We start from the raw sequence: 23,222 nt of genomic DNA on the forward strand, positions 1-23,222 counted from the left end.
CATGATGGAAGGCGCACTAAATGTTGGTAATTATGTTTGGAGCCAAATGAGTGCAGCAAAAAGGTGATTTCAATAGGTGCATTAATCATAAAGATCGCAAATAAAGTTGGATATTCAAGGCAAATAACTACGCATGCCTTATAGTTTTTATAATTACTTGAATTTAAACCTTAAGCATTATATCCGTCTCTGTTCGAACAACCAATCAATCATCCCGTTCAAATGCGTTTAGTGCCAATCATAAATTGAGCATTCAAAGAGCACAATATATTCCCTTATCCAGCTTACATTAAATTTACAAATTCTAGCTAAATAATGGGATTTTCTACCACGCAAGTCAATCAATCAGTCGAGTTAAATATTTTTCTTATGGAAAATCCCTCAGTTCCTTGGGGTCAATATGGCTCATTAGCAAAGTTCAATCATCGTGGGCCACGATCAAAATGAATGCATGCACTTATGTCAATCAGGGATTGCTTGACTTTTTGTAGTGCCTTCTTTCAGCCACAAATGGTCACCCACACGAGTGATTTGATTGATAGTTGCATTGAGTTGGCCAATCCCAAAGTCCCGAGACCATGACAAAGTAGTTTGTCCATTACTTCGTCTCGTCCCTTCGATTCAGTTTTCCTTTACTCGTTTAAGGAACGTTGCTTTTTCCGTTCTAGGGTATTTACCATTTGAAATGACCTCTTAAAGGTTATTCGGCTTTTAGGTTTTTGGAGGTGTCACGATTAGAAGTTAGTATTCAAAATGCATGAGAAACTTTTGCTATATACTTAAGCACCATATCATTGCACTATATGAAATCTGCAGAGCATTAAGGTTTTCGGTCTTAAGTCAGTGCTTTTTGTTCCCTACCATTCTTGTATTTTTTGCTTGTGCTGGGTGATTTTGCCCTTTGGCCAAAAACTGTCGCAACTCATCAATTTTCATTCACCGGCCGTGGCCAAGACGCGTCTTTGCAGCTATTATTCACGCCTAGGCAACGGGTTCCTATCCGAGTTTGGCTGCAGCTCCAACTCCACCGATGGCTCCACATCCTCTGTCCAGGGTTTTACCCCCATTTACCCCCCCTCAGGTTTTCCACCTTTTGAGCCACTTTGACGTTAAGCCAGAGCAATGAATGCTTTTAGCTGAAAACTGAGTAATTGAGTGACAATTAAGTTATTTCTAGACGAACAAGCCGCGATCGCCGTCCTCGGTCCTTGGCTCTCCAACTGGCTGACCGAGCGACCAGTCTTCTCGCCTTTTTTTTTTCATTCCCTCCGCCGACTGGCTCTTTTTATATATATATTTTCTTTTTATGAAATATTGCCAAGTTCATATCTCAATTATGAGTGCCGACGCTGCTGGGCACAGTGGTGCCAAAGTGATGGTAAAATGGGGACACACTATCATTTCAAATATTATCCAAGACAAACTAGATTAAATTGGTAAATATGCTGATTTTAAATTCCATTTAAATATTAAGCCTATTTTAAGCTTATTCTCTTGTGCTTTGGACCACTGTTTGCAGTGCCGCAGTGGCTGCTGCACTTTGTGCCCCTCATCCTGCTTTTCCCTGAGTGAGATTAATCGCAGCTTTGACAGGCGCTGCATTTGCTGCTGCATTTCGGTTTTCTTGCCGTTTGCATGATTAAGCAATTGCGCGGGGGGTGTGCGGGGTGGTGGTTAAAGAGGGGGCGGTCGGCCAGCGGGGGCGTGGCAGACCGCTGGCTGCCTTTGACATTATCACCAAAAGTGCCGACCGCGCAGGCGCGGATCCATCAACACAAGTTGAGTCAAGTCAATCAGCGGCGAACTCCATTTGCTCCTCCTGCCCCACATCATTAACAGCCAAATGCCTAGAGTTTATTTCTCAGGTTCCCAACTATTTTTTCTGATACCCTACTTTGTGGGTACTCCGGTTGCCTTGTGCATTGAATATTTACTAACTATAAATTATAATTTTTATTAAAATTACGAATTCTAAGACCATAAGTCTGTATTTAGTTTTTGAATGCTTAGCGCAATATTTATTTGGTTAGGGCATAGAAAACGTCGGTTTCGGGCTCATTGTTTTCACATTCAAGTTTTTTTTCGACTTTTTGTCTCTCGTTTGGACGTTGCCTTTTGATGTTCGACGGCTGGGATTTGGTGAACTTTAACATCGCTTATGTCAAATTATGTCTTCATTTGCCCGGTAGAGGGCGTGGCGCCTGCAGGTCTGTAACCATCCCCGATATTACCGCCCCACTCTCCCTTCCCCCCACTCTCCCTATCCATTCTCCAGCTGATTTTTCCATTCTCTTCGCTGATTTATGGGCAAAAGTGCATTTGACGGCGGCTTGTTTTTGTTTACGTTTTACCGCTGACAAAACGCTGCAATTTTTTGTTCGCACTTCTCTTGAAATATTACGCATACGACGCGTGTGCGGCTGCGGGTGGAGATGGGTGGGAATGGGAATGGTAATGGTACAGTGGGTTAGCGTGGATAGCACCGGGGCGGTATTATGACAAATTGCACAAGAGCTGCGCGCGAACTTGAGAAAACAAATGCGATAGGAAAACATGCAAAAAGCACAAAAGGCGCTACACGAAAATAAAAATACAAATAACAAAAAGGAGGTGGGGAAAAAATAAGAGTACACACAGAGAAAAACAGACGCCGAGCGATATGAAAAGCGTAGCAACAAAGTGCAGGAAGCGTTTACCGAAAGGGCGCGGATGGACGAGGGGGGGGTGTGGGAGTGCAGTGGGCCTCTGGGTGAAGGGGGTTGGTGGGCGTCGCGGTGGAAGCGTGTGCGTATGCACTCGACGCTGCCAACGCGTCGTCGCTGATTGTTGTTGTCGCTGTCGCATTACATAAGCCGCATATCGTTTCCGCCACAGCGCCCACACACAAACACATACGCATACATACATACATACGTACAGATACCCCCGCACAGTGGGTCAAGAGGTGATCGACAAACAAATGATGAACGGTAATTGAATGGGCGGAACGCCAACGAACGAACGATCGAATTGGAAATTTAATTAAAAACGATTTTAGAAATTTATACGTTATATTCAAATGTAATAATATAAAAAAAACGTACAAAAATTACTACAATGCTCGTAATAAGTTTAGTTTTCATGAATGCGAAATATTGCATACTTTACGGGGTATTACAATGGAATTTATGTAAAGGAATACGATTTGTTATTTAATCGGTTTTGCCCCATACCTTAATGAAATTAAATTCTTTTTCTTAACAATTTAGAAACTACTTTTTATTGGTTCATCTCGTAGGTGAATACATGTAATTGCGATCGCTGTTTGATGCTTGATCCCGCCCACTGTGCGCCTTGTGCGGCGAAGAAGAAGCAGCAGAAGTAGAAGAAGAGGAAGCAGAGTCCGTGTGCATTCTCCATTCCTACATTCTCGGGTTTTTTTGTTTTTTTTGTCTTTTCGTCCGTACGTTCTTTTCGCATTTTAGCATTCTCCCACAGCTTTTGTGCACTCGTTCTCGTTCTCGTTCTCCTCCTCCTTCTCCGCTGTGTTCTCGTTTTCGTTTTCGCACATATCGGCCCTCTCCCTCGGCGCGATCCACCTCCCCCCCGCGCTCGCCCTCCCACTCGCACACCCACTCGGCGGCGATCGCATTGCGCATTGCGTTGCGCATCAGAACAACGTTCGACCTTGACAGTGAAAATTCAATGGCAGCGACGTCGCAGTCGCAGTCGCGGTCGACGTTGGCAGCGACGCGCTTGCAATTGACGAGCGCAAATTGTTGTTCTATATACATACATAAATATATATGTATATATATACACACACCAATAAATACGCGAGTGCGTACAGTAAAAGATCGAATATTATTTAAGCACTTTGCTCAATAAGATAAAATATTACGTATACGCCTATAAAAATATTTTAAAAATGTTTGTCAGGTTTTAAAAAACCTGGCTTTTTAAAAAGCAGCCTGCAAAATACATATATCATTTTATTCTACAAAAATCACATGAAAGTTACCATTTCTCGAGGGCACACTGTATCCGACATGGGTGTGTGTCGCCATTTGGTTCCTGCGCTAGTTTTTGCAATTTGTAGAACTCAAACATTTTGCGTATGCTATCGTCTGAATGACCGATTGTTTGTTATTTTTGTTGCTCCTGCTGGTGTTGTTGTTGCTTTAGGTGCATTCGCCGCACGACCTTGAACATTGTAGTTTTTTCTCGCAATTGGCAGCGTGCGCACATAAAACAAACAAACAAACACACTAGCCGCACATGTGTGCAGATCGGCACAGAAATGTACATACATATGTATGTAAATCGGCCTGTGGATATCTATTATGTGCACAACTAGAAAGTCTTAGACTTTTACACTCTCTTCTCGATCGAAAAAGAAACCCCAAAGGATATTTCAAGTTTTTGGCTTAAAAAATATCTTATAGTCATATAATATTTATTTAAAAGGAACAGAAACCCTATTTTATTTAGTAAATGTAAAATATATATTATTTTTTTATACCTTAGATAAACCTTAACCCTATGTCGCCATACAACCACTTACTACCCTTTTGCCATGCCTTGCGTACTTCAGATCCTACGCCTTATACATACCTTGTGATTTGTGTTGAGTTTTTGGCGAATTATTTTTGGTACTTTTTGCGCAACTGGGCGAAAAATAGGAAATGGGAGGAAAAAAGAGAAAAACCTTACCGCATTTGTATAAAAACTGTGTTTGGCAATGAAAAGCATTGGCCATTGGCTCTTTGCAACATTTTACGTGCGAGATTCGAATTCGTTTGTTGCTGATTTCGCCAAGAAAATTTCAACAATTTGTGCACTTTCTTTTGTTTGCCAGCAAACAGTTTGAAAGTGCCATCGGGAAGATGGGGGGCGTAAAGGGGTTTATCAAAGGGGGGTTGGGGGGTTGATGGGTGGCCTGGTGGGGGGTCTTGGCAACAGCTGCCTTGGCTCGATTGCTGGGTTAAGTTTTCAAGGGCACGCGCGTGCAATTTGCGAATGGAATGGGAGAAGCCTCCCATACACAGAGAGGAACAAAATTAAATTCAATTAAACAAATATTCATGTATTTTTTAGGAAAAGCCCTTAAATCGCCCTTTGAAACTAAGAAATTGTTAATTTCTTAAGCATATTCTAGAGCACAATACATATTTTCAACGAACAGATGCGTGCCAGATTTCTCACTGTACATTGCCATGCATGATTGTGCCTGTAAACTGAGTAACGAGTGGGTGGCGACTTTGGTGAAATTAAAAATAAAACAACGCGTTAATTGCAATTTTGCACCGATCAATTTCAAATTAACTTTCAACATGAATTTTACAAAATACTTGACTTAAATTAGAGGAACATTTTAGAAATTCTAGTATAAAAAAATAGCAATAAAAAAACAGATAAAGTACAAGAGACAGGAACAAATCAAGTAAAATAAAACAATAAAATTATGAAAAAAAAAATTAGAATTAGAAAAACCTGTTTCTGGCCCACACTATTCGCGTCCTCTCTCTTCCACCACGTCACTGCCTCTCTCTTTCGCACGCGCTTGGCCTTGCACTTACGCCGCTGCGTTCCGCTGCCGACGCTACCGCCGCTGCCGGCGTCGTCGCCAACGCCACGCTCTGCACTTCCGCACACACGACAAATAAAAACAAAAAGGCGAAAAGCGACTAACGAACAGCTGACGAAGCGTGGCAGCAAAGTGCCGCCGCCGCCCGCTCTCCATCCTCTCGCCCTCCCTCTCTGTCGCACTGGTCGTTCCGCTCAGCTCCGTCCCGCTCGCTCGCCGCGCCGCCAGCCTCTCGCTCGCACTGCATCTCGACGGTGAGTGCAGCGAAAAGTGAAAAGTTTGCAAAAAGAATGTTAGAATCAGTGCTGATCTGGGTTGAGACTAGAAAAAAAAACTGAATATTCACCTGTGTATCGTTTTTTAATTAAAAATATTGCAAAATAAATAAATAGCTAGAATAATAGCTTCAGAGACTTGAGAGACAGAGATATCAGCTTTAAAATCTCATTTACTTACAGTTTTTTTTTTGTGAACGAAGGACCGAAGCTTGCGTATTTCTAACGTTCCTTGCAATTAGAAAAACATACATACCTCAAAATTGGCCTAAGAATTTGCTATATAAAGAGTTACATAACGTGAGTGAAAGCCAACTGGGCGCTGATTTTGCGGCAAAATCATCAGCGTTTTGGCATCTCTGACCCGTAGAACCAGCCAACTGCAGCTGCGTTTTGCCGTCGTCGTCGTCGCCGCCACCGCTGCCCATCGTCAATTTTTATTTTATTTATTTTGCCCGTGGCTTGTGTGTGTGCCTTGTATTTGTTTCTTCTATTTTATTTTCTTTTTTTTTCACTTTTTTTTTTTTGCTCTATCGTTACTCGTTTTCATTTCGCCTGCTGCGGTTTCAGTTGTCATTTTACTACAGCCGCTGTTAGTTAGTTATTTGTATGCGTCGTCGCGCGTTTTCCCACTGAGACAACTGCAACGCGAAGTTGCAGCAACAGCAGAGGCAGCAGCAGCAGCAGCAATTGTTGCAGCAACAGTCGCTGCAACTGTTGCAGCAACGGCAACAGCAGCAACACATCCTTCCCAAGCGTGCGCGCGCGCGTTTTAAAACACGCGCAAAAATCGCCTGGCGTTTTGGCGATTCTATTCTATTCTCTTCGGGTTTTTTTTTTGCATTTGCCGTTTGAGATTTGTGCATGTTCTTGGTGAATTTGCTGCTGTTTCAGTCGCTATCGCGATCTTCTCAAGGCTGCACGCGTTTTCTGCTGACGCCGCCGTTTGCGTCGCTGTCGCGTCGTCATCGCGTCTGCGTCGCGTCTACGTGTTCAAAGGCAGAAATTCCTTTCAGTTCGTGCCGTTCGCCTTCATAATTCCCCCTAATTATCCGCCGCACTCTTAATATTTGCAACGTTTTTTCTACGTTAATTTTTTTTTTTTCGGTGTTTTTGTGTAATGTGCAAAAAGCGCACAAGAAATAAACGCCACGTTTGAAAATGCATGCATAACGCATATAAAGTTCAAGGAAGTCCGAAAGGCCAACACATGATATAAATTAAGGAAATTGGTGGTCGACAAACAAGTAAAGAAAATTGGAAAATTTCATGTAGAGACTGATATTCGGTTTTGTGTGCAATATTTATCTTTGCCAGAGCGGTGTAATATTTGTGTTCTATTTGCCGCTGCCTGCTGCATAAGCAAACAGGGTGAGTCAAGTCGCGTGAAATCGCATATAGCGCACGATCACTCACACATGGCGTATACGCGATGCGTCAAGCATACGCAGTGTGGGCCGTGCAAGTGTGGTAGTTACGTAAAGATTTTGTACAGCTTGAGAACTTTTAGGCTTAAAACAACTAACAACTAATTATACCCTCTGCGTTTTTTAAGAAATTATTTTATAAATTAAAATCACCTAAAAAAATACTTTTAATCAACAATACAAGAAAATAACTAAAGTGTACTGCAACACACATATAACACATTGCAAATTAGAAGTTGAATTTTGTGATTCTTTTAAATATTTTATAGCATTACGATTTCTTTCTTCTATTTGATTTAATGGCAGACTTTCTGTCGTGGTGCTAAAGCAATAATGTCTTCAATTGTCGTGAAAATTATATTTGACCATTTTTGTTGTTGTAGCTCGTACTAGTATCATATATATATTTTTTGTTGTTGTTCCTATTATTATTGTTATTGCCGGCTTTGGCTTTATCAGTCATTTGCTTGTGTATTATCAGTCTAACGAGCCGTAAAACCAAAGCAAGCTGACAAAAAAGAATTCGAAAAAGCCTGAAATTCAATTAGAAACAAAAAACTCGCACAGCGGAGAAATTGTTTGGAATTGCATATATGCAAGTGCTCAGCCGTTTTGGCGATAAACGCGCGCTGCCACTTAGAATTTTTTTTTGTTTTTTTTTTTTTGTTTCTTTTTCGCCGCTGATAAGGCGAAGGCAAAGTGCGCTCGTGTGGGCGGTGGATTTGGTCGGTGGGTGGGTGTGGGCGGCAGGGGGAGGTCCAAGGGCACGGCATGCGTGTGCGATAAGCAAAGAAACGAACTGAAAGATCAAGCGAATGCTATATTCGGCGCTGCGTTTCGCTATTCGTATTTATGACTACATACTGAGATACACTCAGTGCTTCATAATCTGTGCGCAATTTTATATATTTTTTTATGTTCTAATTTAGGTGTGTTCTAATTGCCTAAATGACCTTCTTGTTAACAGTTGACAGAATCCATAGAAATAAAAATCCTTTAAGCATATTAGTTGAAACTCAGAGTTCCCAAGTTTTGGAGCCGTACCTTTTTTGTATATTTTGAGGGACTTTTCTATGTTTTTGCCCTGCTTAATGCAGCGCAACGAATTGCGGCGAGCGGCAAAAAAGCTTTTCATCAGCCCACAGTCGACAAACAACTAGCCAACAACAATGCCAACAACACACCCGTAGATACAGAGCAACGTGGCAGCAACTGCAGTACCGAGCGACAGAAACAACAGCAACAACAATAGCAACAACAACAGCAACAGGAGCGTGAAAAACATTTTCCCACGATTTGAGTGCGGCGACGATGACGTTCGTCACCTAGAGAGGAAAACCGCCCCTCTTCCCGCCCCACGGAATTGCCTCTCCTCCCACTCGGTCTCATCTAAATGCAGACGCCTTTCAATTCTTCTGGTGCCGCCGCTTCCCTTTTCTTACCCCTCCCCCCACCCCCGGCTACAATCTCTTTTATACATTTGTTGCTGTATGGGAAGGGAAATTCGGGAAAAGGGTAGATTGATTCGCGTTTCCTTTTTCGGTATGCAAAAATTATGAGGAGTTTGGTGTAGTGAAAGAGCTTGGCAGCTAGGAAGGCAATTTATTTTTATTACAGTTTTTCAGTTGGTTGTGAAATTACAGTTGATATATATCGATTTTAATATATAAATTTTAATACTCAAATACTTTGCTACTCAAACATGGTATATTTCGCAATTAGTGTGACCAAATGCCTTTGAGAAGCAATTAATTACGATTAAGTTCACAGCTTAATCATTTTCGTACCTGCTCGGTTTTCCATTCCCCTAATTTCCCTCCTTCGCGTTTTTTCGTCATTCGTTGCAATGGGTGTGGGAAAGTGGGCGGAGCAAAACAGAATAATAAAAAAAAAAGAATTGTAGCCGCTGTTTTTCCCCGTCCCGTTTGGTGCCCCCTCCTCATTGGTGGTGTTTGTGTGATGGCTCTTCGTGTTTCGTTTACTGGCTAGCCCTTCCCTCTGTTTTCCAACGTTTCCCCCCCTCCCCCCATTTTCCTCGTGTTTTTCCCCTGCTGTGTGTTTTAGTTGTAATTGCATTTGTACAACACCAAGCAAGAACAACAACAACACTTGCAGCTGGGTCACTGCAAATACAAATATATGCATTGAAATTGTTGTTACCTTCGCCATGAGACACGCGCTTAAATTGAATTGGATCATATCTTTTTTCCCCCATTTGTGCGGCCTGTGTAAATTGCAGGCCACGCCTTTCCTTTCTCCCTATTTTTCGCCACTCCCACTCCCACTGCCCTCCGCCCCCCAAAACCGAGCCTGGTCACACTTTTTAGGCCACAAGCAAAAAAAGAGAAAGAGAAGTGATTTTTACTCGACTTGCTTTTGGCCATGAAGTGTCCATTAGTTCATTAGCCACAATTGACTGTTGACAGGAGATACTCTCTGCTCTGAGTACAACAGCTAGGAAGTGAACTGGGGGACATATTTTAATGACCAACACGATTTAAAAACGTGAATATGTATTTATGCATAAATTAATATAATTTGCAATACTGAAACCCGCTTTTAAAACTGCCTAAAAATTGAAACGTACGCGTGATTAAGAAGAAGTTTTTGGCTCAATGCATTTAAGTATCCAAATGAAAGGCAAAGCATATTCGATTTATATGGCTACTGCTGAAAGGGAAACAAATCAAAATGGAACAGTTCTAGAACTCGTTATTGGACCTGCTGGCCGCTGTCATTATGAATGAGTTTAATCAATTTCGCAGAGCGGAAAAGCAAGAAGGCCATTGTTGCTGGCCGCTGGACGCTGACAGGTCGCAAGTGTTTGCACTTGACTCCGCACCATGGGCCATTCCGGTGCCCATGTCTGGCCACTTCCATTGCCCATTCGCCGTTTGCCATTTGCCATTTGCCAATGCCCATTGCCCATTGCCCATTGCCATTGCAATTCCAATTTCGATTCTGAACTGAATTGCCGCTTAATTGCAGAGCAGGGGCCATACAGTGGCCATTATCTTGGGGTACGGTGTATAGTGGAGTCTATGGTCCATGGATGAATTGCTGGCCAAGATCGGCATGGTTCCACATCACAATGGCTGTCGGCCTTTTGTCGGAACCCGCTGATTGATTGTCTATTAATAAGAGTTGGCATTTTCATCTTCATTTTTCCTTTCAAACCGATATTAATTTTCTCTCTTTATTGCTTGTTTTTCGTTGCAGGTGAGTTCTATGCGGAAATCAGAGTGCCGAGATTTTTTCTAATCTAATATGTAATTTGGGTAAGCCTGGGAAACATGATTTCCCCCAAGTCACTGTGCAAGATTTATGAAAAGTAACTAGAGCTGCAATTATATTTATTCTATATATTCTCTTTATAAATGAAGCGCTATTTTATATTTGAACTGAAATGAACAACATCTGTCGTGTTCTTCCCACACAAACCCCTAAAGTAACTTTCACCAGATGGTAGCATACGATTGGGCTGTTATAGGGAAGCAAATATCTTTACCATCTTCCATTTCCTTATGTTGATAGATCGATCTGGAATAATGGGAAGCGACAACTTTCTCCGGGGGCTAAGAACCAAACCTAACGGTCCATTTACAGTTAGCCAAACAGCTGGCCAGGAACTCACTTTCTTTACCCTTTCGCTCGTATCTCTCTCCCCTACGCTGAAGAAGTCACGCGCCAAGTAACTTTCACTAGACTAAAACCAAAAGGGGTTTACCCTGCGGCCAAAAAAAAAGGCCAGGCTTCTTCTTGGCCACTCTGATAGAAATCTTCGGTTAAGAAATTTGGGTCAACAAAACGAAACACGACAAACAGCTGCCAACGGCAATGAAATGAACAGAACGCATTTAAGACAAGGGTTCCTTCCTTCCGAGCCATAAAAATTGAAACGAGACAGAAACCGAAACCGAAACTGAAACAGAAGTCAGCAGGTAACATCCTCAGGTAAATAAAACCGAGGCCCCTTCCTCAGTTTCGTATGTTTTGTTTCGCTTTAAAACTGAAATTTATTTTTGGCACGCGCACATTTCAAAGAACAATTTGCAGCTGGCTGATAAAAAACCAAAAAAAAAAAAACTAAATACATAACAAAAAAAACGCGATAAAACAAAAATTTCGGTCGGAAGCGGAACCTGCGAAATAAGAATTAATGAGCCAACGGTTGGGCATTTACAATTAAGTTTCGTTTTACATATGTTGTCAGTCATTGGGAATTATAAGCAACTGTGCCACTGTTCCATTCCACCATTCCCAACGATAGCATTCCACCATTCCCGACGTTAGCATTCCATCATTCCCGATGATTTACAACGCCACATTTCCACAGAGATTGAATAGGCGAAATATCATTAGTTCCAAATCGAGTGGAAATGGTTCTCCGTAGACCGTTAGCTCGATTTTTCCCGCCTATCGCACCGGCACATTCCAATGCCATTCCGTTCCATTCCATTCCAATTTGCTGCGGACATGTTAAAAGCATTAATCAATCATACATATGTGAATATGTATATGTACGTGCCTTATTGCCCCGGCAGCCAATGTATTTGTTGGATATATGTTACAGCCTTGATCTGGGGCGTTATCTGGCCTAATGAAGCATAATTTGTATTCAAACCTGCAGAGTGCGAGAGTTAGAGAGAGAAGGCTAGACTTGCTGGTGCGAGTGAGATGGAAGAATAGAGACTGTAAGGCTGTGAGGCTGTGAGGACCACGAGGACGATTCATCTTTTAATTACCGCGTTGAAAGCCAGTATTTTTCATCGCCACATCGATATGCGCCTCTGGTCTGGTCTGGTTCGCAATGGATTGGAGTCTCCTGTGGACTCCCAAAGCCCCCGAGATGGTTAACCCACGCATGCCTGAGCAATTTAGTGTGTTAAGGCTTTTGCACTAAAATAAATCTACGGCGATTTGTTTGTTTGCACAAGCTGCCGGCTGTTTGCCGCTCCCCAAGCCCCACCGTTTTTTTTTTTTACCAACTGTCCCCTCCCTCTTCTTGCTCGCCGTTAACTGCCCGGGGGCCTACACTAAATATAACAGTCTCTGCCTAGTTGTATGTATGTATGTATGTATGTATGGAACCCCACCTCCATCTGCATCTCCCCCATCTATTTACCCCTCAGCCGGGTGTTATTTATCATAAAAAATTGCTCAGATTTGTTTTGCGACGGGCAAAGACATGACGCTCATTTGTTAGAGCAACGGCAAAAGTGCAGCAAACCCCAAGCTTTCTCTTAGCTGCAACATGGAGTGTGGCTTCTTCTTCTTCATCTTCTTTTTGTTGCAAATACCCTGCCTGAAGTGCAGGGTATTCAAGCTATAAACGTTCAGGATTTATGGCAGCGAGAAATGGAAGCTTTCTGAAAGCCAAACAAATAACTTTGCACACAAACTTTAGTAAGCAAGAAATTGAGAGAAATTTCCACTATTTTATTTTATAGAATAATAATACAATGCAGCAGCATACTTAATTTTTTCTTAATCTTAAATTAGAAATGCATTGTGTTGCATAGAATCCCTCTAAAACAAATGGTAAGGGTATCCCGAGTTTGCTATTATTTTAACCATATTTTTTTGTTCTTTCTGCGTTTGCCTCATCAACTTGTGGCTGCACTTGTGCCTTGCCCCCACCTAGACCTTTCCCCCCCCCCCTTTTGAAACGCCCCCTTTTTTTGTGCCCACCTGAGATACGACGTCAGCATGTGTACTCGTTTTTATTAATGTTGCCGCCGTCTTTCTTGCCACGGCCCAAAGTTCAACGCAAATATAATCTGTCAAATAATTTATCAGTGTTTGCTGATGATGATGCTCAGCACTCATTTCTCTATAGCTCCTGAAGAGCCTTCTGTGAGGCAGAAGAAGTTGCTGATCGAGCAGCTGGAAATGCACTTCTGTATTGAACTCCCTTCTGTTTGCACAAATCTCAGGGCCAAGGAGGGAAATGGTGGAAAAACGTGGGAAAACATGGGGAGAAATGCGTGCCACAACATTCGAGATCTTTCTAAATAAAACAATTGATGGTTAACCCAGGCAGTTAAGTGTGCAGAGAATAAGTGTTGCCTTGGACAAATATATTAGGAAAAATTCTAAAAAATATAGAAAGATACTTTTATAAAAAGGTTTATAAATTGTAGCTTAAAAAGTTGATCATATAAATTGTATTTTTGTGTTCTATTGATATTTTAAAGTATAGCATACCGTTTTACTTGTTTAAACATGTGCTACAAGTATATTAAATTTCTACGGATATTTGTACAAAGCGGACTTGCTTTTAATAGGTAATTAGTTGATATTTATGTACAAAGAAGCACCCTTTTTCTCCGTGTGTAACGAATTTCACAACGCATTGTTTTCTCGCCTTTATTGTCAACGCTTTCGCTCTTGTTCTGCAATTGCGTTTTGCGAAAATGCTTTCAATTGTTTGCGGCTGCATTTTGCATTTGCATTTTGGCTCGATCGGCATCATCGACGGTGCATTTGCCATTTGCCATTCGCAGTTTGTGGCTCTTTAGTTTTTCCTTTTTATTTATATACATATGTTTGTATGTATGTATATATTTTTGCATTATTTTCTTCTTAATGTAGTGTGTGTGTGTGTGTGTGCCTGTGTTTGCTCTCAAACAGAACCGATTAAATTATCTCAAGGTTGCACGCGCGCCTTTTGCGCTTCCTTTTCATTTTGCCTTCCTTTGTTTCAAAATCTTTGAAATTTCAGCAGGGCTTTGATCTTTTTTATTCTTATACCCGGTTTTAACTGTTTCCTCTTCTTTTTGGTTTTTGTTTTGTGGCCTACAGACCCAGTTTGCGTTTGTATTTTTGGCTGCTCCTTGCCTTGATAAAAAACCAGTTGACTTTTAGCCCTTGCCCTTGGTTGTGTGCCTTTGCTTTTTTTTTTGTTTTGAACTTTTTTTTTTCCTCTTAACAAGGAGCGTCATCTTGGCCACCTGTTGCCCCTATGGCCCAATCGATTTATCGCTCTTAACCCGCCGGCAATCGCAGCCTCACAATCGGAATCGTGCTGCTCGTCCGCCCCCGTGCCACACCCACTTTTTTTTTTGTTTTTTTTTTTAGTCGTACACCGTGTGAATTATGATATTACAAGGCGAATGCTGCTGTTTTCGGATTTGTGTTTCTCTTTTTTTTTTCTTTTTCATACATAGTATGTTTTTCTCCTGCTGACCACAACATGTTGCCGTTGTGGCAGCAACGATGTTGCAGCGTGGTCACGTGCTCTTTTGATATTGAGCGGCGAACAGGTGTCGGTTGTTCAGAGATCCGTGATTTTTCGCTTATATATATAAATATTTATATGTATATATGTTAAGTTTGTTTGGCAGAAACTTGTGTTTATTGCGCTTGTCGGGTACAGCTTTGCCATCCAGTGTCATCAGCAATCGTTGGTGGATTTGTTGCAAGTCAACAGCATTCCTAGCGGTAAGCTATCATATAACTAATTGCATTTCCATCTGCAAAACACGAGCAGCAGCTGCAAATGTTGCCGCTTGCAACAATTGATAAGAATAACATAAATAGCAGGCAGCAACATGGCAAAGATCATCAGCAAAGAGCGGTGAAATATATTTCAAGTGCAGCAATACCAGAAATTCCCAAGTAGCAACACCAACAATGACGTTGAAAAAAACTCTCAGGAAATACTAGTGTATGTGCCTCTAAGGCATTCCAGCCAGAGCCCACGCATAAAACACTGCGCGAAAATCTCAAGTGTTTGTTCGTTCGCTTTGCTAACGATGAGCGCGTGTCAGCAACATGTTGCTGCTGCTACGCTTGTTGTTACTTGGTGTTACTGTTGCTGTTGTCGTTTGTATCATTAGTCAAAGAAACCAAGTCAGGGGCTGGCAATCAGCAGCCCGTATGTTGGCCAAATCAATTGCTCTTGCTCCTCATGTTGCTGCTTCAGTTGCAGCTTCAGTTGCTGTTGCTGTTGCAGTTGCAGTTGCTGCTGCTTCTGTTGATTGTGTCAACGACAAGAGCGGCAGCAGCAACAATAGACTTAAGTCTGGGCATGATTCATGGACATGGCTGCAGTTTTCTATTTAGCCGGTTGGCTGGGTGGAGGAGAGGCGACTGGGAGGGCGAAGGTGCAACACCCACACAAAGATGCAACATACGCTAATTGTGTGTGAAAGCAGCAGCAACAGCAGCAGCAGCAACTTGAGCCACATTGCTCATACGCCCACGTGGCCAGAGGAGAAGGATGGGGCTGCTGTGGGGGCAGGGACATTTGGCATTTCCATTTTTCCACCATTTTCCATGGCATATTTAGCATTCGCAACAGCAGCAACAGCAGCAGCAGACAAAACGCAATCATAACCATAAAAAGTTGCTCATTTTCTTGGCATTTTTTGGGTCTTTTCGTTAGTTTAGCTAGTTTTTGCTATTTTCGGGGCTTTTTGCTGACTATTTTGAATGAGAAAAGCGCCAACTGCTTTTGCCCGCTTTTGGTCAGCAGTCAGGCGGCCGTAAAAGGAGCTTGTAAGTGCTACTGTTTTCCACCGGCAAACGGTAAAAATGCCGCATAATTTACGCAAAAAAAAAAGCGACGATTCGCGTCGGCCAAACCAAAAAAAAAAAAAAAGGCAAAAATGAAACAAAAACTTTTCACTTTTTTCACAAATGCCCATGCAAATTACAAGACACATTAGCTCGGCTCTCCAGCGGCAATCCTACGCCTGCCAGCCGCCTAACCCCAAAAATGGGAGCAACAGCAACAGCAGCAGCAGCAAAACGGAAATGCGACAACTGCAACAGCAGCAGCAGCAGCAACAATCACAACCAACAAGCAACAAGCACTAGGAAAGAGCAGAAATGTGTGTTTAAGGCAGCTGCCACCGAAATGGATTGTATTAGGCCAGAGTTGCCACCTGTTGTACAGGCTACAAAAATCTCAGCTAATTTTCAACTTGCAAACTATAACAAGGAAATACATATATGTTCTATGAACCAAAACAGCAAGTAATTGAATAAATAGTTTGAACTCTTGCTGCTTAATGAACAAAGTTTTTATAGAAGGGTGACAACTCTGGCACTTAGCAAGGCTACTTGCTACTTATTGTTGCAGACCTGGGACCCAAAATCGCGACTTAGTCCCGAAAAAGTGCGGCTGCAACTGAAAACGGCTGCCATGGCGTTTGTTTTGTCGTCTTTGGAGCGTTTGGAATGTTTAGCTAACCGTAAGCAGTCGCAATGCGCCCGCGCCATTTTGGCATTGATTGCTGACCAAGGAAACTCTCACACACACACACACACACACACACACACAAACTCATGCAAAAATTCGAAAAAAAATTGAAAAAGTTTCAGTATTGAACAAAAATATAAGAAACATACACTGTAGTAAAGAACATCTAAAAGCAAGTCGCTTAAATCAAGTTCTAAAGTGCCAAAATAGTGAAAAACCCTCAAAGGATTCCCTTAATGATCGTATTAACATTAAATACTGATCACACAATTCGATCGCATATTTCTCGCTGTGTACGGACACACAAACACATCCCAGGCGAGTCAGTGGAGCGTGAATAACATTTGGTAATCATGGCACAAACACGAAAATGCATTAACCAAAATTGTGATCATAAATTTTCAATCGACACGCGGCGGGTGCTGTACCCTCCACCCCTCCTCCCCTTAACCCCACCTCGCCATTGGCCCCTTTAACCCTCTCCTTTCAATTGCCATGAATGACTTGAGTGGACCAAAAGCTTTGAACTGGACTAGAAGACGGAAGACTTGCAACTTGCAACTTGCGACTATCTGGCCGCGTATTTCTGTCTTTTAGTTTTTTCCCATTTTTTTTTTTTATTATTATTTTTTTTTTTTTTCTATTTTTTCATTTGGGCCTCAAGCATTTCTTTATCCCCACATGCGAGGATTGTTGCTGCTGCTGCTGCTGTTGCAACTGCGGCAACTGTTGCTGCAGCTGCGCACATTCTTGGCCAGAGAAAGTTTTGTTGTTGCTGCAGTTGCTGCTGCCGTTGCACAAGTGGCAGTAGTTGCATTTTGCATTTTGCAGTTGGCGGTTTGGGTCAGTTAAATGGCAAATGCTGCCCAAATGTTGAAAAAAAAATAAAACCAAGGAGGACGTGTGTTGTGTAGTTGGGCTATCAAAATTGCATGCGTGGGTGCCGCGAAAATGATGAAGCTAAAGAGCTGAATCCGGTAAATATTTGGCCAACTTTGACCACACTAAATGGTGGCAGTGAAATGCGATGCATTTTTTGTAAATTTCTATTAAAAATATTTCTTTAAATCCTTTCGTGGCAAAAGCTTAAATGCTACTACATTATTGGGAATAATCTTTTGTATAGCATCTACTAATTGCTTAAGGAAGTGTGGCAAAGATAGTGCACTGCCACATGTGGACTTTTCCACACAATTATCCTCAGCATCAGTTAAGTGCTTCCTTTAAGCTGCAGCAGTTTTTTTTTACCCATTCCCGCTTTTTTTAGCCGGCGACTTAGTCAGTTGACTACATAAAGTCCTGGCAACAGCACGCTGCCATATTCCTCGTTCCTTAGTGAGTCAGTTAGTCAGTCAGTCAGTCACTCACTCACTTATTCAGTTGAGCTCTCACAGCTTAATCAAAGCAATTTGCAAGAGGTTAACCCTAAAAGCGGCGAAAAAATGCAGATAGTTACTCTTGCGCTGGCATATGAGTCATGTGTCGGCTCCTTGTTGTTGTGACCCTTTAACTTTTTTGTTTTGTTTTTTTTTTGGCTGAATTCTCAAAATTTTCTAGTGTTGCTGCTGTGGCTTATGTTGTTGTTGTTGCTGTTGCTGCTGTTGTTGTTGCTATTGTTGTTGTGTATGTGTTTGTACAACGCCTTGAATGCGGCTTCTGTTGTCGGCTGTCGGTTGTCGTTAGCCTGTTGCTGTTGCTGCTGCTGCTGCTGTTGCTCTTGTTTCACTATCAACGCATTCCTTTTGGCCCACACGGACACACACTCGCTTGCTGCGATAAAAATTTATTGAACCGAGGCCTCTGGGTCTCCATTTCAGCTTCCATTTCAGTTTGGATTTTTTTTGTTTTTTTTTTTTTGCTTCCCCTCTTTTTTGTTGGTTGTTTATTTTTATTGTTGCCGAGGTGTTGTGGCTGCCGCTGCTGTTGCTGTTGCTGCTGCTCCTCTCACTGTTGCTGTTGCGTCTCGAAATCAATTGAGTTTAACTGCTTTTAATTTACTTGGAATTTGTGCGGCTTTAATGGATTTATGTCGGCTTATGTTGCCCCAGCTACAGGTGGCTGAATGCTGTTGTTGATGTTGCTGCTGCTGTTGCTGCTGCTGATGTTGCTGTTGCTGCATCAGTGGCCGTTTTTGTGCGCTGCTTGTGTCAGAGTAGCATGTTCCTCTGCCACACAATATTAAAATTTATCATGTGCTAAAAACTTATCAATTAAATATATGCATAACATTGTTCAAGCGACTGCAACGCTGTTGGTGTTGCTGTTGCTTCTGTTGTTGCTGCTGTTGCTGTTGTTGGCCCGGCAGCAACATCAATCAAAATGCAGGCATCAAAATGCAGCCGCTTGCAATTTGATGTCGCGACTGCAATTTAGACATGCCTTGCCATGTTATTAACTAATTACAGGCGACTAATCTAAAACGCCGCCATGCAACAGGTGCCCATGCATCATCCCAAACACAAGCCACAACCACCAGCCACCAGCCATCAGCCACTAGGCAACCAACTTGCAACATTGCAGGATACACGGCAGCAGCCAGGCCGTCCGGCTGCCTAATGAAAAGTGACATCTTGGCCACGACGACGACCAGGCCCAAACTGTCAACGTCTCCTTGTCTGCTTTGTCTCCTTTGTCTCCTCTAACTGCCCCTTCCCTCCCTTCCTCTCTTCCTCCATTCTGGCCCCAATGCCATTCCCTTCTGGCCAACTCGACTCGTTTGCATGTCTTGTCATTCGTCATTCTGGTGGCTCAGGTGCATGTTGCCAGCAGCTAGAAGATGTCGCAGCCGAGCTTACATAACATTGCAGCGGGGCCACCCGCTAAACGCATCGGACACATGTTGCTCATGTTGCCCATGTCGCTCATGTCGCTCATGTCGCAGGTAGCTGCTGTTGATGTTGCTGCTGCTGCTGCTGCACGCACACAGTTGCGGCGCAGAATAATAGGAATAGTTTGTAGTTACTTCTCCTTACAAGGATCTTGAAATATGACGTTTTATATGTATATATTTGTCATATCTTATAGATTTATTTCAAGGAACCATAGAAAGATATTCATAGATACTAGATATATATATTTTTAGATAGACATTTTAGGTAGATATTTTAGATAGATATTTAGATAGATATTTTAGATAGATATTTTAGGTAGATATTTTAGATAGATATTTTAGATAGATATTTTAGATAGATATTTTAGATAGATATTTTAGATAGATATTTTAGATAGATATTTTAGGTAGATATTTTAGATAGATATTTTAGATAGATATTTTAGGTAGATATTTTAGATAGATATTTTAGATAGATATTTTAGATAGATATTTTATTGTTATTTAAAATATATTATGCTTGTTCCACACTTTTTCCTCGACTGTATTACATGCTGTCTATTGCCGGAAGCAGATTCTGTGTTAATTACAAAAGAACCGCCACCCTCCCCCCTGCGCTCTCATGATGATTATGATGTTGTTGTTGTTGCTGTTGCGTTGACATGCGTTGCTAAACGTGCCGCCTGTGGTTGCAAGCAGCCCATCGCCACCCCCCTTTTGGCCACTGCAAAAATGGGCCCCCCCCTTTTTTTTTTTTGTATCCATGGCACGCATTCAAATGAGGCCTGTGAGCCATAGAGAGACTTGATTTCCTTTCCTTCAACCAGAGACAGAAACAACTTGCGGCTTGTGGCATGGCGAATGTGGCTATTCATGTTGCTGCTCCTGCTGCTGCTGGGAGATTATGAAAATTAGATATACAAATCAGCAGACGAACGGATGCTCGACCAGCAACCACGGCATCACATGGAGGCATCAACATTTGATGCGTACAAGATCAAACGACGAAGAGATGGCAGTCAGATCAACTGAAAACTGACCAAAAACTATGAACTATGGATGCCCTTTAGATAATTGGATTTGTTGCCAAGATTTGGTAAATTAATAATAAACGTTAAATAGGCGGTTGGATTGCAAAGTTCAAAAATGAATACCGGATATTAAATGAGTTTTCAAGCATTTCCATTTTTACATCCAAGGCAAATGCCTTGTTTAATATCTAAATTATTGCTTGATATTTAAGTTCATAATATCGAAAGGCTGGCCGCGAAAGATTTACGACTTTTCAAAACATTTACAACCTAATAAATCATGTTCCTGTTTGCCGCACTCATGTCAACCGATTAGCTAGTAAGATACATACTTTTAAATGCATTTGATAAAAGTTCAAAATTAAATCAAATGTAAAGCAGTAAGAGTATCAGCTGTGTTGCATGATTTGTGGCTGGCGCGGGGCACAACATGCAACATGTTGTTGCGGGTCAGGGTCGCGAGATGTTGCCGCAAAGTTGCATACACATTTTTCTTGGTCTTCTTGTCTTCCGAACTCCTTTGGCCCCTTTCTCCAGGTCGCTTTTGGCCTGATGTTGCTGTTGTTGCTGCTGCTGCTGATGCTGATGCTGCTGCTGCTGTTGCTGCTGCTGCTGCTGCTGCTGTCGCCTGCGTAAATTGCTTACCAATCAAATGGCACTCGGCTGCTGGAGAGAGACTCTCGCGGAAATTGCTTGAAACGGAAATGTGCTCCTTTTGCCCATGTTGCTGTTGCCGTTGCCAATTTCATGTCATTTGTTGACAACGCACAACGGATATTGTTTAGTATTTTGCATAAAAGTCTCTTTCCATCTCACTTTGCGTATCATTTTTTTTTTGCAGTTTTCTAGTTTTTAGGTTAGAAGGAAGTTGTCGCTTGTCGGCCAACCCTCCCGCATTGCCGCATTTTCCTTTTGGCCCGGCCGAGTTGGCCTCTGGCATGGCTTAATTATAGTCTTTTGGCCTTGTGCATTTGCCAGGCGCCGCCGCCGCCAACAGCAACATCAGCAGCCGCAGCAACAGCAACTTGCAACTTGCAACTAGCAACTCGCATCGCTTCAACTGGCCACGCCCACTCCACACACTATTTGCTTTGGCCTGCGGTTGCACTTTGTTTTTTTTTGTTTCACTGTTTCTGCCGCTTTTTGTAAGCCTTTTTTTTTGCGGGGCGGTTTCTTTTGGAATTTTTTTAGTGTTGCCGGTCGAGTTGTGACTTTGAAACTGGCCCCGTGTAACTGCAATTTCGGGGGCGTGGCCTAAACAAAACGCCAAAAGATAGCCACAGACTTGAAGTGAAGTGGACTGGAGCTGCAAATAAATCGTTAAGTATATATGTAAAGGAAACGTTGCAAGGGATTTAAGAAAACATAAATATCTTTAAATGAGCACTTGAAAAATAATTAGCCAGGCATATATTCGTGAAAAGTCAATTTCGCCCAAGGCATTTACACCCGCAATTGTGTGTTTAAATGGGCATTTTTTTTTTGTTTGTGGTTTGGAAAGGCATCTATTTAAGTGCAAAACTGCCATTTCAAAGCCTTAATACCCACATTATTATTCAACCACAAGGATCTTAACGGTATTTATTGGTAATAAAATGTATGATTCAAATTCCAGATCAATTTTGCTGGCCAATTTCAATATCGTAGCATCAGCGATCTTGCGCACATTTTTTAGTTACCCACTTAACACTTAAGCAGCAGCGATGAGGAGGAGGGCCAGTTGGTCAATTTTAATATGCACTTACCTGTCAGGTCATTAAAGTAAAAATTGATTTTCTAACTTGCAACGATTTTTGCATTAACAATTAGTCGACGTTGCGCGCGCGGGTTCTGTGTTATTAATTAACAATGCCACACCAGGCAGGCGCATTTAAGGCATTAATTGCTCGAACCGGTTCACTTGATCGCATCCCGGGTGCCACTAGCTCTGAAACCCTGAAAATCTGAAAGACTTGGGGACTGGGAAAACGACGCCTCAATCAATCTAGCAAATTGTCGCCCAGTCGCCCAGTTTTTTTTTTTTGCCCGCCAATATCGAACACCAGGCGAATGGAATAGAGTGTCTCATCCGCTGCAGCCCATTATGCGGCAGCCCATCTAGATCTCTGATATGCCATATATATATATATATATAGTATAGTATACTCTCTAATTATGACAACTACACAGCTGTGCGTGCTGCTCACGTGTTTTTCCAATTAGACATCGGAGGTCTCCACTCGGAAAATGCATCTATGTATATACGGAGATGACAATGAGCGATAAAGCCGTCGCCATCATTTTAGCCATCATCATCGCAGCCATCGGCGGCAAATTGACAATCGTAGAGGTTGCTGGTGCTGTCCACTGGCTGGTATACAAATTGCACATAAATATCAATTGAAAAGTGATTTTTTAAGATTTTATTTTCGTTTGAGATGCGCGCACTCTACATTAAATTCCGCAAAGAATGATGTAAAAAGTACATTTTGGCTTCTATATGGAATGCAGTGCACCTCACACTTTCCTAAGTCAAAATTCCAGCTTTCTCCATATTATATTATATTTTTTTTTTTTTTTGCCGCGCGATTAAAAGTATATAGCAAAATTAATCAACGAATTAGAGGGGAGCAGAATTAGGGGGCGGCAGAGCCAAACGAGTTGGCAGCGCCGTTTGCCATCCACGGCACACCCACTGCTGCCGCCCGGCACGCCCCCCAGCCCCCTCACAGCACCCCAACCGCCCCCTTTTTATTTGCTGCCCCCCTCACAACTCCCCGCACAGCTGCAACACGCCCACTGAAAACGCTCGCCGAGCTTTAATGCGTTTTCATTTAACACAAGTCTTGGCCCGGCTTGTTAGAGTGACTTGTGTGTGTGAGTGAGTGAGTGTGTGTGTGTGTGAG

General features: G+C 42.2%; 1 protein-coding gene across 4 annotated transcripts in view; it reads left to right on the top strand.

Moving 5' to 3' along the window:
• Positions 1-23,222, top strand: part of LOC120455884 (pneumococcal serine-rich repeat protein) — a 117,941-nt gene that overhangs the window by 27,592 nt on the left and 67,127 nt on the right. The window contains exon 1 of one of the 4 annotated variants that reach the window (XM_039642373.1): positions 6,418-7,212. The exons of 1 other annotated variant lie outside the window; for it this stretch is intronic. The gene's annotated coding sequence lies outside the window, so the exon portion shown is untranslated. Of the gene's footprint in view, positions 1-6,417; positions 7,213-23,222 lie in introns of those variants that run through there. 2 more of the 4 variants (XM_039642375.2, XM_039642377.1) reach the window with 2 other exon arrangements.

The sequence above is a fragment of the Drosophila santomea genome, chromosome X (genome assembly GCF_016746245.2).
Source record: "Drosophila santomea strain STO CAGO 1482 chromosome X, Prin_Dsan_1.1, whole genome shotgun sequence".
Lineage (NCBI taxonomy): Eukaryota > Metazoa > Arthropoda > Insecta > Diptera > Drosophilidae > Drosophila > Drosophila santomea.